At 39.7% G+C, this 19,704-nt stretch overlaps 1 pseudogene; it reads right to left on the bottom strand.

The window, feature by feature from the left end:
- Window positions 1-17,334, bottom strand: part of LOC149138360 (uncharacterized) — a 55,155-nt pseudogene extending 37,821 nt beyond the window's left edge.
- Between the last annotated feature and the right edge of the window lie 2,370 nt (window positions 17,335-19,704).

Below are 19,704 nucleotides of genomic sequence, written 5' to 3'. Positions count from 1 at the left end.
ACACACAAAACTAGCTCAGATCAGAACAAGTCACAGGTTCAAATCTCCTTCGCTGCTTTGCCTACCTCCACTGCACAATGCTTGGTGAAAATCACCCACACTGAAAATCACGTGAGCATAGGCTATATTTCCCTTGGTATTGGCCCATACTGTGCAAACCTCATTGGCATAACTCAATCCATGCATGTGCAAATCTCATGCAAAACTGATAGTCACAACTCATCCTCTAACACCTATCTCCATTGAACTGTACATGCACTTAGTTAACTGATGTATTCTTCAGTTGCTTTATGAGTTAATAATTAGTGAATTAATTAATATTTAATTCATACAACTCATCATTAGTGTATTCTTTAGTTAGACTAAATACAACTAGTTCAACCAAGTCAAACTGAACACAACTCCATCAACTCCACATCCAACTCCACCAAACTCACATGTATGAGTTCTAACTGAATTCCTCCATGCAATAGCTCGACTAACACATAAGAAACCACGTGATTCCTTCTGTCAACTGCATGTGCCACATCTGTAGCTCGAACTGAAGTGCTCCAAGAGAATAAGATAATGTTTAGAGTCCAAATATTATTAAGGGCTAATAATATTTGACTGTTTCTATTTTTAGCCTGGCAGCCTAAAAATAGACTCTGATCACTCCGCTGTGAACCAAAAATGGAAGTCCATATATTTTTCCCAACATGACCAATCATCTGTAAATAGCATCCTGCAACTCATAGACCATGATCCATATGTCTAAAAATAGACATAGTCTAAAAATAAACTTTGCGCCAAAAATAGCCTGCGGCCCCACTTAATGAAGGCGACTTCTTTTCACTAAGATCCATCATCTTGTTGCATTTTCAACAGTAGTGAAATGGGATTGTTGTTTGGTTAGATTAGCATGTCTAATTGGGTAAATTTTGAGATCGACAATTTTGTTTTTGGATCAGGCATTTCATGCTTGTATACCTTGAAAATATACATCAAATTCCATGCAATAAGCATTATTTTCACAAAGAAAATTCCATTGCATGAAAGATTGGTGATCTACTAAGAAAAATCAACATTTTTTTAAATTAGAATTTCGTGGTAAATCTAAAGGTTGTTGTAGCCATGCCAAGAGTTTCTATTACAGATCGTACAAGGAATAGGAGGAAGCGAGGGACCACAGGGGCCCAACTACGATCAAGTTCATCAGATGAGGATGAGGGGGTGATGTGATTGCTCTTAATGCAATGACAAAGCCACCTTCAACCACAGTGCAAGGTGCAAGTTCAACAAAGAAAATCAGTGCCATAAGAGGCTCAACAAAGCAATACATGCTAGATGCAATTGATGACATAGATTTTAGGGGATATTCAATTCATGCATCTACAAAAAAACATGGTATTGGTGCCTCTAACATACATTATTGGATAAATGGATTGACTAATATAAAGAGTAGAGGGCTTGTTACAGTTATGACTGAAGAGGTGGAGGATGAGGTGGTTGAGTGGTGTAAGGAGATGACCCAATTGGGACATGGGTAGGATCTTATAAAACTTAAATCTAGAGTAGCTCAAATCTATCAAGGGATGCCAAACCCCTTCAAAGATGGGTTTCCTAGAAAATCATGGTGGAGTGGGTTTAAAAAAAGTCATCCAAACCTTGTGCTATGTACATTCGAGGGCCTTGACAGAGCCAAGCCTTTAAATCTACGCCCTACAATTGATTAAAAGTTCTATAGAACTCTTTCTGTTGCATATGAGCAACACTCATATGCCCCAAACCATATATGGAACTATGATTAAATAGGCTTACATGAAACAAGGAATTGTGTTATGCGGGTAATTTCCAAGAGAGGGAGTATAAATGTGCCTAAGATTTTGCATAAGAGCAGGGAGTGGATCACTATTCTTTGTTGTGTCAATGCAATTGGTTCTTCAATCCCAAGATTTTATCTATTAGAAGGTAAAACTCAACTAAAAAACTATATACATAATTGTTAACCAGATGCATGCATGGCTGCACATCTCCATGCATTAATGGCAAAGGGACTATTCTTGAATTGGCTTTGTCACTTTGTTGCATCTATACCAAGTGGTGTCTCACTTGAAAATAGACACCCACTGATTTTATTTGGTCATCGAAGCCACATGGTTGTGTAGACAATTGCGGAGGACAACAATTTTGGCATTGACCTATTAACATTATCGACTCATATCACTCACAGATTGCAACCCATTGATGTTAGCATGTTTAAGCCTTTCAAGAACTATTTCAAGGGCGAGCGAGTTACGTGGATGGCAAAGAATCTAGGGTTGGAAGTAAAAAGGTTTGAGCTAGCTGAGCTTGCGAGTAAAGCATTTAGAATGGCTCTCACACCTTCTAATATGAAGGCTAGATTTAGGAGGTGTGGAATATGCAACTTAATGCTGATGCTCTTATTCATTATATTGGTTGAGGCCAATCATTTGATGTGGAAGGTAAAGAAGAAGATAACTTACAAGACCATGTTGATGCCCAAGAAGATGTTTCTACTACTAAAGGTATAATGTCCCTTTCTGAAGGGCACTTCTATGGTAATGATGGTGAACATGTGAGTGAGACACAATTCAGTCATGAACCAACTGTTAATAGCATGGAGGTTGTCACACCCACTGGACCACCTACCAATTCTACATGTGATAATCCATATGAGACAGTTGATCACGCGAATGAAAATGCAAAATTTATTTCAAAGGATAATGCAACAAGATTAAACAATGAGCAATTGAGCATGCCAACCCAAGTAATCCCACCATCATGGTTGGCATAGGCCATGATGAATATCAACACACATAATATGTCTACCACTAATGAGGAAAGCATGGACATGCCTTCACAACTATCAAAGTTGAACACTAAACTTGTTCATTGGTTTTTTGACAATGGATCACTGGAAGAGGAGCCTTTTGATTTGTATATGAAACTACTTGAGGATTATGATAAATTGCAAATGATTAAATTAAAGTTTTAAGCCTATTATGTCAAATTCATAAACACATAAACATGAATTAAAAGTTTAGTTTTTGCAGAAAATAGCAGGAAACATCACCATAACAGAAAACACAACATAGAAAAATGATGACAGAGTTCACCCCTCCTGGGCTACACTCCTGGTCCAGCTTCCAATGGTTGGGCCTCTTTCATTATGCTCATAAAATGGTGTGTACATTAAGTTACAATGCTCAAATAGATTCAAAAATAGCTCCAATGGCTTTAGAACTGTCAAAATCCCCTGTTTAGCCTCTTTCTACTCCCAAAAAGGCCAAAACAGAGAAAATTATGATCTCCCCAAGTTTTTTCTGCTATTCATTCTACAAAACACACCTATCTGCAAATCGTCCTAAAAGTTCACCCCAAAAATTTGCTAATGGGAAGACAATTTGGCTAATATTTTGGTGCAATTTGTGGCCTCATTAAATTCACCATTAGCCCCTTATTCTGAAAATCTCAGTCACGTGGCGCACATGAGACCACATTGAGGGCCAAGTTTTGGTGGGTCTGTCTGTTTGCGCACACCCTCAGTCATGTGGTTGCTGCATCGAACCTAAGGATGGCCCCTTTCCAGGTAGCCCCTTACCTCTACATGCCTGGACACATTAATCCCATGCGACTCGGGGCTTGTGCTTAATGTTGGCTCTCTCCCAAATAAATCTGCCAACATAAAGTTAAAATTTGTTTTGTTCACAACATTAAATAAGGAACATTCATGGCACGTTGATGTGGGATCTGGTTGATTTGAACAAGGTCACAAGTTTAAAACTTGTGGAGATGTAGTTCCGCCTTTAACAAGTTTTACTAGTGACTAGGATGCCATGTGACAACCTCTGGTTGGTCCACTTCACCAACCTCAGAACCAATAAAATTAACCCATTTCGAAACTAATCGAAATCTACCAAGTGTCAATCTGTCACTAACCAATGGAGCCTAGTCAACCTATCATGTCAGCATGCCCAGTCAGCTGTACGAACTACTGACTGGGCAATCCTATAGCTACCTTTTTGAAATCTTAGTTGTTTCCTAAAACGATTAGAACGCGTTTTGGGAAGCATACGACGTCTGTTTTTCATGAAACAAATTGTGACAGATTCAGAATGACGAGATATATGCATTCATTCTAGTTTCAATCTATTCTGACAAATTTAATTTTTGAGCATATTTTTTATCCACCAAATCACTCCCCACTGGAAGCTTTTGGACCCCAAAATCTCTTTATTACTTAACAATTAGATGAGGGTACAACCCCCTCACCCTTCTAGTCTCAACCCATTGGAATTTTCTTGAATTTAATAATTTTATCTTTTCATAAAAACTAACCTTTTTCCTTGATTCTGGAGACCCGATCTTGCTATTATAGATACCATCTTCCTGCAATTTCCCATAACCTTCATAACAACAAACTATCCTTGAAGGAAAAAACACATTCCTTCCTCGGTCTTCAATCAAAGGAAACTTAAACAACTTGAAATTCTTCTCACCTCGAACATTATCAACATGACTATGTTTAGCTTGTCCTGCCTTGTGCTTGGCTTGACTCTTGACCAAGTGTGTTCGTCATCATCATGCACCATTTTGAAACCCCGAAGAAGAGCTTGTGGAACCAATTCCCTCTTTTTCAAATTTCTTTGATACTTTCTCTTTAACCTTTGCACTCTTTAGCAGTGACATCTTATTCCCATCACTGTTCAACAATGATGTATGATGCTGCGATTTTTCCTCATCTTGTTTACATCTTTTAGGAGGCAACATATTAGATCCCTGAAACAACTTATCACAACCATTAGCAACCTCAATGAAATCATATTTTTCATTTGATGCATTTCCTTGAAAAGCCTCATTCACAATATCTTGATGCTTGAACATTAAGAAAGAAAAAAATTGACTTGCATTCACAATTCTCTTCATTTTTCTAGCATGCATAAGAGACAAACTCATCTTCTTACGATGTGCTCATAAAGGTATGGGCTTCAAAAATAATACCGTAAATCTTAAGAAAAACTACATCAAGTTCAACTTCATCAAGAAAGTTTGCAGTTATTGCAAATCTAAGTTTTCACTTCCTTGTCACCTGCAAATTTGCATTCTTATATATCCAACCTAAAGGATAAGGTCTTGGATGTAGAATGGTTTCTAGATTTAACTTCTTGACTAAGTCTTGAGAAATAAGGTTTTCTTGTGACCCACTATAAAATAGTGTGTCAATTTTGGTATGCTTTGAAACAACTCTAATGTGGAAAAGTTCAATTCTTGTTTCATCATTTTGAGTATCATTGGAACAACTTGAAGAACTAGTGCTTGCTATGTTCTTACCTTTCAAACCCATCGTTGTAATCTTTGTTTCATCTCTTGAATCAGAACCTAAGTCATGTTCTATAATTGCAGTTGTTTTCTCCTTCTCCTTGTTTTTAAGTTTGTTGGGTCTCATCTCTGGATGAAGTTTCCAACAATGGTCTTCATCATGGCCATATTTCAAATAGTGTTTGCATGTGAGTTTTTATTTTTCCATTTTGATAGAAGCATTCTTCTTCCCTTTTCCCTTAAACTTACCCTTTCCTTTTTCTCCAATTTCAAGGGAACTCTCACTTTTCTCATCTGAAACATGTTTCCCTCTTGTGTCTAGATGTGTGGATTGTACACAAACTTCATCTAAATTTGTGGGATTAAACATAAGAACGGTGTGTCTTAGATAACTATGTAAAACTCCAATATACTTTAACAAAGTTTCTTGAGTTGTCAAATCTACACCCAATACTAGTGCTCTTCTCGTAAACTCTTGAGTATAGTTTTGAACACTTTGTCCATTTCCTGGCCTAAAATTTTTCCAATCCATTATAGATTTCTACATGTATGCTAAAGGATAAAATTGTCTTCTCAATGCAACAACAAAATTATTCCAAGAGGTTAAGAACTTACCATGTTTTTTCATGTCCTCTTGTGTTTTGATTTCCCACCAAATAAGACTTGCACTTTCCAACATTAATGAGGCAAGTTGAATCTTGGTGTCATCATCCTTGATCCTTTGTATCTTGCAATACACTTCAAGCTAACGAACCCAATTATCTATTCTTTTAGAATTTACCTCTCCATCATACATAGGCAAATCAAACTTTATGTCAAGTTTCAAAAATAGATTTTTACCATGTCCTTTTGGAGAATGTGGAGGTGTTTGTGAAGGATTTGTTGTGGAAGATGAAGGTGGTGAAGATGGTGGTGAGGATGGAGGTGAAGAGAATGATGATGTCAAATGTGGTTTGTCACCATTCCATTTTGGATGCTTGTCCTCCTCCTTTTCCTCCTGAAGAACCCTCTCCCTTTGGAGGTTTGGGGCTCTCACCTCGCAATCTTGTGTTTCTCTCTTCATAGAGAACTTTCACCATTTGGGTCATGTCAAAGAATGCTTTTCTAAAAGCCTTCTAATACTCTGAAATATTAACATTCCCTCCTTCATGTGACATGCTTGTTGAAGCTTCAGGTACAATTTGAGGGGAAAGTTTTGGTGGAGATTGTAACAAATTTTCTCTCTTATCCTTGTCCCAACTTGAGGACCTGCAACCTCAAGATTTCCTTCTCCTCTCTTGAGCTTGAATATTGTAAGCATAAGAAACACTTGCAAACAAATTAAACCCTCAATGCAACAAAGAAACTAAGCTCTAATACCAAATTGATCTGTATATGAAACTACTTGAGGATTATGATAAATTGCAAGTGATTAAATTAGAGTTTTAAGTCTCTTATGTCAAATTCATAAACACATAAACATGAATTAAAAAGTTCAATTTTTGCATAAAATAATAGACAACATCAACATAACAGCAAAATGATGAAGGAGTTCACCCCTCCTAGGCTACATCTCCTGGTTTAGCTTCCAATGGTTGGGCCTCTTTCATTATGCTCATAAAATGGTGTTTAAATCAAGTTAAAATGATCAAATGGACTCAATAATAGCTTCAATGGCTTCAAAACTCTCAAAAACCCCTGTATAGCCTCTTTTTGCTCCCAAAAAAGCCAAAAACTAAGAAAGTTATGATCTCCCCAAGTTTTTTCTGTTATTCGTTCTACAAAATGCACCTGTGTACAAAACATCCTACAAATTTTCCACAAAAATCGCTAATGGAGCGAAAATTTGGCTAATCCAATGGCACAATTTGTGGCCTCATTAAATTCACCATTAGCCCATTATTCTGAAAATCTCAGTCACGTGGCGCACATGCAACCATGTTGGGGGCCGTGTTTTGGGGGCTTTGTCTACTTGCGCAAGCCCTCGGTCATGTGGTTGCTGCATAGAACTTAGGGCTAGCCCCTATTTGGTTATCCCCTTACATCTGCGCACCTGGACAAATTACCCATGCGACTTGGGGCTGGAGCTTAACATTGACTCCCTCCCAAATAAATCCGCCAACATAAAATTAAAATTTGTTTTGTTCACAACATTAAATAAGGAACATTCATGTCATATTGGTGTTAGATTTGGTTAATTTGAATGAGGTCACAAGTTCTAACCTTATAGAGATGTAGTTCCACCTTTAACAAATTTTAGTGGACACCAGGGTGCCACGTGGCAGCCTTTGGTTGGTCCACCTCACCAACCTCAAGACCAATAAAATTAACCCATTTTGTAGCCAATCGAAATCTCCAAGTGTCAAGTTGTCATTAGCCAACGGAGCCCAATCAACCCGCCATGTCAGCAGGGCCAGCCAATTGTACGTACTGCTGACTGAGAAACCCTGCAACTTCCTTTTTGAAATTTTAGTTATTTCCCAAAAAGATCAAAACGTGTTTTGGGGAGCATACAGTGTCCATTTTTCATAAAACAAATTGGGTCGGATTCAGAACAACGAGATATATGCGTTTGTTCTAGTTTCGATCCATTCTGACAACTTTCATTTTTTAGCATACTTTTTGTCCACTAGATCACCTATTTAGCATGAAGTACCAGAGGAAGACAACAATGGGAGCCAATTAGTTGTCCTAGAGGTTTAAAGGTAATTTTTAGGTACTGAGGAGCATGGGACAAAAAAGCAAGGAATACTTGAAGCATTCCTAAAGCTACGAGTAGAGAGAGTGAAGGCATCATCAATGAACTCAACATCAGATTATCTTTGTTTGGGGAGGAGTTCATAGTTGATCACCTCCAAAGATTATATGAATGTATTTTTTGAGTATAAATGTCAAAAAAGTGAAATTTAGGAATCTGAAAAGAGAAATAAGGAGTTGGTCAAGGAAAAGAGAGCTACAACGATTACAGCAGTAGAAGCTCGAGCAAAGGAAAAGTTGGAAAGGAAAAAAGAAAGGGAAGATAAGAAACATAAAAAGCAATTAGCAATGAAAGAGAGGGAGGCAAGAAAGGTTCAAAAAGTGTTGGAAAAAGGAGGAGGAGTGACAAGCATGTAATACTATGGTCCAAGCTAGTTTGAGGCAAATAGGATGATGTCCAACACTCTAAACCACATTGCAAAGCATACACCATCATACCAAGACCTGATTAACATCCAATTCCCTCGCTATCAGTTAGGGGGTTTTCCCACCTCTTATACCCTTAACAGTGCAAGTTTAAATCCTAACTGTGTTTATAGGACACCTGCACTCAGTGTTGGGGTTAGTAACACAAGTGGACACTTGGGATACTTAGTCCCATCATGGCCACAAGGAGAAAATTGGAGTCAAGCATATGACAACAATCAGACGCATCCTAATCAACCAATCTTGGGTAGTCCACCATCCTTGGGTCAGGCAGGAAACTCAACAATTTTGGGCAATGTAGGAAATGAAGGCCATCAAGCATAGGGGTAGAATGGCTTAATTTTTGTAACCACATCACAATGTGGATTTTGTATGGATGCAATATGTTGCATGGTTAATATAATAGTTCATGGTTCGTGGTCTATTTCATTTTTAATATGTTGTATGGTTAATGTAATATTTCATGGTTCATGGATCAGGTAAATAATTTTGAATAAACTTTCTATATTAGGTTATCCAACAGATTATTGTTGCATTCAAGGAAGGAATTGGACCTTTTGCCTTTCATTTCCATAGAGCACACCTTTTGGATTGGTGTCATAGTAGAACCTAGACTGTTAAAGACCAATTTATATGACATAGATGTTGTTCTTAAGCATAGAAGACACACCAAAAAACTAAAATCAACAATACCTAATGAGTTAGATTTAGAGCCCTTAATTTCTATTTGCATTGCCAAATTTGGTGATTATGAATGGTTTGGTGGATTCATTTATATACTTGTTACAATGAAAATAACTGACATTTTGCTTGAAAATTTCTAGAAACCTTTGATGTTTTTAAATCCTTCAATATTTATCACCATCCTTGAGAAGGCCTAATGCATTAAGGATTGCAAATGATAAAAATACCATTCTCTTTTATACAGTTACATCCAGTTTTACTTCTGTGTTCTTACATTTTCTCATCCTAAGGGTTTTGATATCAATTAAGTGAATCATTTCTATATTTGGATATTATTATTCTTGGGTTTATTTCTATTCTCATATATTTCTTGGGTTAGATCTATAACAAGTGGTATCAAAGCACTTTCTTGGGAAAAAGTGAAGATTTTTTTTTTTTTTTTGCAGGATTTCTGGGGCGTCGAGTTGCAAATCAGATCTATACATTTTGGCACAAGATATGCAAAATATAATTGCAGATCTGGATTCTTTGTGAAAAATAGCCGATTTCAAAAAAAAAATCAGTTGAATCGGAGTCCGGATGAACGAGATATCATTGATCTAAAAATAGTGGGGTTGTAGACAATTTTTCAGGGGATCGAGTTTGCGGCGCAGATCTGGATGTCCTGATGCAATATCTATAAAATATAATTACAGATCTGGATTCTTTGTGAAAAAATACCCAATTTCAAAAAAAACATCAGTCAAATTGGAGTCCGGATGAGAGAGATATCGCTAATTTAAAATCAGCTCTTTTTTGCAGCAATTTTGGTGACGGCGGGAGTGTTGCAGTGCAGATCTGAAATTTGAGTGCCTGGATCAAGATTTATATCACATGGGCAGATGCAGAATGGTTGTTTTATTTCCAAAAACAGGTCATAATAGGGATTTTGAGCAATATTGACATAATTGTGGCCATTTCAAATTTTCGCCAATTTTTTTGTGATGGCGGGCCTAGATCAGAGTTTGAGGGACTTGTATAAATTTGATGGCTCTCATCCAGCAAAATGGCTAGCAAAAATGGAGAAATGTTTTAGATTGAATTACATCACGGATGATGAGACTCAGCTGAGTGTGGGAAAAATGTACCTGGACAATGAAAGACAACAATGGTGGCAATGGCATCAACGTTGCTATCGAAGGCCCTTGACTTGGGACATGTTCACAAAAGCTCTTATGGACCGCTTTGACTGTAAAACTAATCTTGTGGATAAGCTCGTAGAAACAGACACACAGCTTAGCAAAGATTTTATTTTTACAGGAAAGAAGGAAACCAAGGAACCTAAAAAGTTATTTTCTGCTGGTATCTCCTTATTGCAGGTTCATGGATTGATTCAAAAGAGAAGATCATTGTTTCTATAAATCCTAGTTGCAAGCATAATTTTATCAATGTTAATTTGGCAAAAAAATTGCCAGTTCCAGAAAAGCACATTGAAAACACACAGGTGGATGATGAAGATGTTCAAGTGTATAAAGATTTGAAGATTTCTATCGATAAGTATGTGTTGCATGGTGAATTTTATACTTCAGAGATGGATATTATGGATGTTGTTTTGGGATATCCTTGGATGGAATCTGTGGGTACTATCAATATTAATGTGCAGAAGAAATTCCTGAAGCTCTAGTATGAAAAGAAGAAAATTACATTACAGGATATTTCCATCAATAAACAGGTAGAGTACATAGAGGCTGAAGCAGAAGATGTTCCAGGGACTGACATATCAGATGATGAGCCAATGATGATTGAAAATCAAACACAAAAAGAGGCTAAAGCAGAAAAGGTTACAGGTGTTGATACATCAATGAGGGCTCAGTGGTTGAATTAATTATATTGGAAGATAAGACACCACAACAGGCACCACAACATAACAATTAGGCTCCAGTAAGGGGTGAATTAAAGAAAAAGACACTGTGGGTTAAGACTTCAACATATCATCACCCACATCACTCCGCAAGACAACAACCAACAAGATGGCAACCACTTAGCCACAAGGACAACAACCCCCACATGACAGATAGAGCAGAGCAAAGATCCACCTACTACACATCAACACAGAAGAGCTGCCATGGTCAACTTCCGTCTCAAGCGAGCGAGGCACCAGCGAGATCGAGGGTTCACCTTTCTCTTGGATGGCTAGATGCACGTGCATGGTACCAGTGGACTACTCTTTTGAGTAGATCTTATTATTTGTGTTCTTCCCATGTTTCGGGGACAAAACATTATAGGGGGGTGGAATGTTATATACTTAGGGGGGATAATATGGGGTACAAAGGGAGGTACCCAAGGTAATAATATAATAATGGAATGGGCCATAGTAATAAATGAGGTGGTTAACCCATATCATGTAAGGGACCACAAGTAGTTTGTAATAATGTAATGGGCCCATGGCATTACTTCGATGGTATGAGGGAACCATGGTAATGACCCATGGTATTGTATGTATGAGGCCTATATAGAGGCTAGAGACTCCACATGGAGAGATGCCAAGGAATATTGTCAAGAAAGATTGTATGAATAGGCATATGGCTTGTGGAGTGTTCTCCTTCCTTAAGGAGTGAATGTATGGTGTTGCCCTACGTTAAGGGTTTGATCAATAAAGTGAATCATTTCTATCTATATTCAGATCTTATCATCTCTTGGGTCTATTTCTATTATCATATATTTTTGGGTTAGATCTATAACAAGTGGTATCAGAGCTATAACACCATCCACCTAATTACCGTGGGTAGTTCGGTGAGTGTGATGAAGTTTAGGGGGCATGCACCCTGGTCTGCTTCGGTAGGCGAACCCAGAGTAAAAGAGAGACTTTCTTGAAAGGTCATAGTGATTGGACTGAAAAACATTCCCGTCTAGGTTATGTGATCAGTCTAAAACACTTATTTCCTTATATGTTATGTGATTGGAAGCTCACACCATTCACCTTCATCTATTTTGATGGACGGAGCCAAGGAAGAGTTTTTGTCTGCCGATAGAAACAATCCTGCCTAACCGCAGGGACTTCCATTTGGTAACCTAGAAACTCTCCTTTTCTGAAACACCTGGGGGCATGCAAACCTTTGTATGCAAGTGAAAAACAACCTTTGATTTTATTTAGTTTGTAGGTTCTCAACCCTTTAACCTCGTAGCTCGGTCGTTTCTAGCCTGCATAAAAAGGCAATGAGCACATGTTATAGTAGTGTTCAAGCTCATTAAAAAATAAATCTACCAAGAGACATTTTCAAACAACTGGTAAGAGCAATGTTCCCGTAAGGTTCAAGCTCGTTAAAAAATAAAACTGCTACTGAGCATAGTTTCCCCTAGTTCAAGCTCATTAAAAAAATGAAACCATCTTTGGTAAATAACCTTTGTGATCGCCTTACTATTAGCCCTTTTCAACCTTGGTTGTGTTCTTACCATCGCCTCCATTCATTTGGCTGACCATACGCTTCCACTTGATTGTTTACCCGTTTGAGGAACAGCTGCGACGAGTGATTCTGATTGCCACCCTCTTCACAATGCCATGTTTTGAGAAGTTCCAAACTTACCTAGAACCAATTGCTACCTGAAAACATCACTCGTTCCTCAAAAAATAAGTCCCTTTTAAACTCTTTTTAGACTCATTAAATATAAAAACATTGTCGAGCCATTGGCCTTTCTAGCTCATTAAAGTAAAGGGAACGCCATCCCTCCCATTATATTTTAATCTTTTTGGACTTGAGGGATTATTAAACAAAAAGATCGAGTGCTTGTCTTTTTCGGCTCGTTAAAACGATCGAAAAGTCATCCCTTTCGTATTATTTTATACTTTTTTCAGACTTAAGGGATTATGCCAGGAAAAAGGACTGTTGGAGTTTCCTTTTCATCCCTTTTCAAATTCTCTAAACATGAAAAGTATCGAGTTATCTTTGTCGTTAAACTCATTAAAACAATAGCAACAAACTTGTCCACCTAGACAAGAACGAGTCTCACTGACGTTAGGCTTGCTAAAAACAGAGCGACAGGTTTGCCTGAAGGGAAAATTATAGACCAAGCATATGTTATCCTCCTTAAGCTTGACAAAAACAAAGAGGTACTGGTCAGCAGTGACTGGGGAAAAAGGGAAGAAAACTTGAAGAATTTTATTGGTAGCGGGTCCCTCTTGAACATGACACTTTCACTCCATCACCATGATTGAGTTGGGTTAGGATTTTCCGTTCACTATCACCATTGGTCCTCCGTACCATCCATGGGGTTAACGCTACCAGTCCATATCAATGTCGCTGACATGTTCAAGAGAAGTCATTCAGAGAATTCACCATCCAGAAAACGTCTCATCCACTGCAATACCTCCACCCTTCATTTTTCATGACCACCATTCCTGAACCTTATATCATCAGATCATTTTCACCTCTAGAAAAATCATTTGCTTCGTTTCGTGTCGTAGATGTGGGATACATCAAGGCCCTCCTACAATAGGTCACTTCTTGTCAACATCAACTCATTATCCAAGAAGTTGACTCAGAAACAACCCTTTCAGTACTTTGAAGCTTGCATGCCTTAATGGCAAGTTTCTCACTTCCGGCGACAGGTTTACATCAATGACCTTCGACCGAAATATTTTGCGTGGTGTTCAACATCAGCTCATATATTCATACCACGTGAATTGTACTGTAGTACCTTGACAGTCATCATTATTATCGGTGATTCCTCTCGCATCTGTTAACAGCTTACATTATTGGCTGGTAATCAAGCGATGTCCTTCCATGTTCGACTTCAGAACATCTTTTCACATGGATCGACTTGTGCAATCGGGCGAAGATTGAACGAGTTTGAAGACCCCGAATCTAGTTTCATCCATCCAAGTTGCGATATATTCAGGAACATAAAGACATCAAATGTACACAGAAGCTGCACAAATAGTCATCTAAGCAAAAGAAGATGACTCTTCATGCGAAGAATCACTAGTCTGCAATAGAAGACGATTGTCTGTCCTATGTACATGAAAATGAATTTATAAAGCTGAGCCTGGGAATGCTTGCCTCAGCTAGATCATGAAAATAATACGATGATGATGTATTGTATTGTATCTTATACAGGTCACCTTCCAGTTCGAATACCTCGGATCCTCATGATAAAGCATTTCACCCGACATCAGAAGATTTACAACCTCATGCTTTAGGGGCAGCTATTATAGACATATTTGGGCACTGCAACCCCAAAATCATATTTCCATAAACTAAGGGCTCTTTAGTCCCTAAAAGTGTTGTTTCATACCCTAAAGGATCATGGTCAACTAATTACATCATTTCCTAGAAGTTCCACCTGAAAAACTACTCAGAACTAGCCAAAACTGGACCATACTGACTGCTCCATGGTCAAAGTGCGATGCATACTAGCAGCCACACTAGCTAGGTGTGATGCATACTGAAATGGCCTTCTGTAGGGTGCGATGAGCAAGAATAGACAAATGGCAAAGACAATTTGCTACGTGGATGATCATGGAATCTTCCAGAAACTTCTCCTGTGACACTTGCCTCTCTGAATTCACCCAGGGATGAGTAAGAGATCAATGAAATCTCCAAGTGGAACCAAGAACTATCAATGGAATGAAACTAATCAAAAACCCAGAGCTGACTCACACCCTTACAAGACATCTATAAATGGATCCCTCATCTAAGAGATCTAGAGGCTGGAATTTTGTAATTTGTAAGAAAGTGTTGTTGGATTGTTGGTGAGAAGAGACATTGCATTGTTGGGTGATTTGCTTATTCATGAGGTGAAGAGGGCTTCTACACTGGAAGGATGATGCTGGATCAGACAGCTGGGTTGTAATCCTCTCTTTCACTATTAATAAAGTTCTTTGAGTTTTCCTCCATATAATCGTGTGTTTATGAATCTTATTGTTTATGAATGCAATTGTATGGTCAATGTGTTTCTGATTCCGCATTGTTTATGATGTTTTAGATGGATATGCTTTGATGGTTTTCTGTTACTTTGATTGTATAGGTACTCTTTGAAGCGGGACAAGTAGGAGAGGACTGGAAAATTCTATCAAGGGAAGGAGAAATCAAGCTAGGATCAAAGCGGAAGATCCAGGTTGGTCCTATTTTCTTCTCTCTTACCTATTACACTTAAAGGAACTCTCGAAAGGCTTTCATTGTTTGTTTCTAAGATAGATACCCATCTTAGTGGGACTAATAATTCGAATCGACACTATTTTTCCCTAAAACAGCTACTCGCTCATGACCTATAGAGTGTGACTCTCCCTGGCCCGAAGTTCTATGGTGACTCCATCTTGCAAGAGATAGAGCATCTCCCGAGGGAGCGCGGCCATATTTAATCCGACCCCTTTCAAACTGTTGAGCATATACCTTTCGACCTCATTCTCTATAATGAGTGCTCCATCTGGTAGCACTATCGTGTTGGTCACCCTTGTGCACAACATTTCTTCGGCACCTGAAGTGCTGACTGCGAGGTTGGTGGACATTGCGCCAGCCTGTGGAGTGCCAACCTGCAACTCCTGCAACTCTGTTCGAAGAGCCCCCAATACCATCTATTGTTGTTCTTGAAATTGTTGGAGGGCCCCCACGGTGACATCCCTCATGTTTCACCGATATCATGTAAAACCCCCTTAGTGAGGGTGATTGGGTTGAAAGAAGTCTTTGATGCTTTTGTCTTCTTTCACGGCACTGTCTTCTCTCATGGTCGCGAATGCTTGAGTTGGGTGTATGTCATCTGTGGGTCCATGCCACCTTGTTTTGTGTCTGTCTCTGTTTCAGGCGAAGGTGACTTCTATCCTTCGCACTATTCTTCTCCTGTTTTTTACTATTCCACTAGCTTCACAGCATCGCGCGCTGCCTGGCCCTCAGCCGCTACTTCTTCCTTCCTATGCTTTTCCGCCAACTGTGCCATCTGAATTTTTATCTCTTCCTTCTTGCGTTGCATGGTGAACTTGTCTGTTTCCACTGCAAAGCCAGCTGGAGCACACCACTCCGGCGACCAAGACTCAAGGATTGCAAAAATGACATCATTAGTTGCCAAGAATGGTAGGTCATGCCACGTCTTCATAGGGTCCTTCCACGCGCTGATAAAGACATGGTGAAAATCCACTTTGAACTCTGCAAAGCTCTGTAAACTGTTTTATACTATCGGTGAAAACCACGGCTTGTGAGTGATCCCCATTCGAATATTCATCTCTGTTAGCACCCAAAATATCTTGCTTTCTCTAATCCGTTGTGCATCCTTGATCTCCCATAGTGAAGCATACTTCACTACCTCTGGAAAGTCTAGCGTGATTGAGGGGAATTGGCTATCCTCGGGCAGCTCCCATGCCATCAGTACAATCGGCAACAAGAGCCACGTGTAATGAAACGTTTTGCCCTACTCCTGAGCCTCGCGACAGTTCACAAGGAACTCACCTAATAGGTAGTTTTCCCACTTGAACTCAACTCCTTCTACCCATTGAGCGGCTAGTGCAACCACTGGCATGGGCACCTCATCTGCATAGCACTTCCGCATCACCTTCCCTACCAATATCTGTGTCGTGACCTTAACTGCAGGGTTATTGATGCTGGATATGGCACACCCTCGCTTCTTCTTCTCCAGCTTAAAGTTATTTTTCATTGCCTCCGCGAGGACCAACTCACCACCTTTTCCCTATGAAATGTTAGTTGGATCCTCTTCTTAGTAAGGTAGGCATGTAATTTGGTGAATCAGATGGTCTGTGATGGGGATGGGCTCCTCTAACCATAAGCACCCATCAGGTACCAAGCAAAGCAGCTGCCTGATGATGAAGATGGTCACTAGGGCGCAGTGGTAATGCGGCACCCAGAGCAAGTTTAGAAAACCTACTTTCTCTACACCCTTGATCCATTTCTGTGGCTCCAATTCAATTGTTCCAACAGTTGTGTCGATCCTCTGGCGCATTAGCTGATCAGTCACTAAATGTGGGAACTTCTCATGGTCTACGAGGTCCCAATCTTCAACTTTCAACACAGGAACCCGCCCCAAGTGCAGTCCCTCAAAAATAATATCTTCAGGGAGTAGTGGAGTTTGTAGAGAGCTCTTGCTCTTATCTATATCCTTTAGCACCTTGGCTTTACCCTTGCGCGTATGCACATATTCAGGTAACCGGGCCATAGGTTCTGCACCCTGGGTTTCAACTTCCATCTCTACATCCTCCTCATCCACCAGGATTTCTTCAAATTCTTCCTCCTCTTTGGCCTCCAGATTAATGGCCTTTCCCTTTTCCTGCAAGGTGAGTTTAGTCCTTCGCGGGTTTCTGGGCGAGATGCACACCGGGATCATAGCCTGTTTATCCTTCTTAGGTCGTTGTGTGCGGAGTGATTTAGGGACCTCTACTATCGCTCTGGTGCTCTCTGGGGCTTCTACTTCCGCAATCTCCTGCGCAGCTTCTGTGGGTGTCGACATCAATCTAGTTAGAAGGTCCTACGTCTCCTTTGGAAATGTTTCAAACACTGAACTTTCTCTCAAAGCCTCAAAGTTCGATAGGTTCATAAACACTTGACAGCGCAACAACTCAGTTCTCAAATTTCCAAGTGTTTACCACTGGACAACCACTTGTAATTTATAGGGCCTTTTGAATTAGAATTTGACTATTCCCCCCACATTTGGCTCATTAATGCTAGATTGGAGGTAGATTTTTAAGAATCTAACCCATAAAGTTCACCTTAAATGTTTGTCTCCCACTCCATTTGGCCTAAAACCAACCATCAAATGGTGAATAGTGACTTTAACGGTCACCTTCCAGCAAACTTGCACGCCAACGCAGCTGTCTTCGCGTTGTCGCGGACCCTGTGACACTTCTCTACTTCGCGCAGTCCTAACATCGTGCATCTCCCAAACAGTGTAGTTTATAGTCCCGTGCCTCCTTTCAACTGCCTAGAGCACAAACACTATGCTACTTCCATATAGTCACATCATCAAATCATCGGTGTATGGCTTCAAATGGCTTCCATTCACCTTTTCTTGGGAAGGGTTCTCCATTTAACTTGACTAGTTCTACCGCACCTCCGTCGGTAATCTCCTTAATAATATACGGCCCTAACCAGTGCATCCTGAACTTCCTTGGGAATTTATCAAACTTACTATCATACAACAACACCAAATCGTTTACCTTGAATGTGCACAGCTTCATATGGTGGTCATGCCATTCCTTTTCCCGCTGCTTTTGGACCTGCTGATGAAATCCAACCAAAAATAGTTCTTCTTCAAGCTCATCCAACTACACAAGCCTCTCCTCTAGGGCTCCACGATCTATCATACTTGTGAGCGCTGCTATGCGCATACTAGGCAAGATGTATTCCATAGGCATTATGGCTTCCACTCCATAGACAAGCCTAAAAGGTGTCTGTCTCGTCAGTTTCTTGCATGTCGTTTGATAAGCCCATAACAGTGCAGGTATGCGTAGGTCCCAATCACTTCACTGAGCATTGCATTCCTTGGTCAGTGTATTTTCAAGCACTTTGTTGAACCCCTCCACTGTCCCGTTATCCTATGGGTGATAAGGTGTGCTCTTTCAATGATATACCTTAAATTCCTCCGTGAGTGCGGTGATCGTCTCGTTTAGGAAGTGTGTACTGGGATTGCCCATCAAGATCTTCAGGCATCCAAATCGCATCAGTACCTATTCAAATATAAACTTCACGGCAGTTGCACCCGTGCAATCCTTCACCAGTTGCGCTTCTTCCCAACGAGTCAAATACTCCATCATAGTGATAATATACCTCGCGCATGTCTTTCCTTGAGGTTTAATGGGTCCTACAAAATCTATTGCCCACTTTTCGAAAGGTTGCAATGTCATTTGTGGATTCAAAGGCATTTCATCCCTTTGTGATGGCCTGCCTATTCTTTGACATACATCACATGCCTTACAATATGCTTTTGAATCCTAATGAAGGGTTGGCCACCACAATCATGCATGTAGAATCTTCTGTACAATTTCTCTTCCTGCATAATGTCCTCCTGCGATGCCCCCATGAGAGATTGCGAGGATGTTGCTTCATTGAAATTTAGGTACATACCTTTGCAATATTTCATCATTCCCCATCTTGTATAGATGCCCAGCAATGACAGAGAAATCTACCATGCACACCACTAATTCCTTCTTTTGTTGGACAGAGTATCCTTACGACATAGTTCCAATTGTTAGAAAGTGAATTATATCTTCAAAATGTTCATTCGCGACACACACAGCAAAGAGTTGCGTGTTAGATAATCCTTCCTCCAAATTAGTAGGTGATTTGGTCCTGCATTCAATCGTCCAGGCTTCAAAACAACTTCGAAATCATACTCCTTGAACAATAAGATCCATCTGCAAGTTCACCCCCCCAATACAGGCTTATTGACTAATTACTTTAGTGCAGAGTGATTTCTATACATCTTAAAGTGGCCTCCTAGCAAGTAGTGTCGATACTTCTAGAGCACATATACCATAGCTAGCCCCTCAAGCTCAGTGGTGGAATAGTTCTTCTTTGCTTTGGATAATATGTGACTTGCGAATGTGATATGGTGATCCAA

The sequence above is a fragment of the Pinus tabuliformis genome, chromosome X (genome assembly GCF_031772625.1).
Source record: "Pinus tabuliformis cultivar Carrire ecotype Pingquan chromosome X, CPIR1, whole genome shotgun sequence".
Taxonomy (NCBI): Eukaryota; Viridiplantae; Streptophyta; class Pinopsida; order Pinales; family Pinaceae; genus Pinus; species Pinus tabuliformis.
The sequence above is the reverse complement of the archived record's forward strand: the minus strand, read 5'-3'. Positions and strand labels throughout refer to the sequence as shown.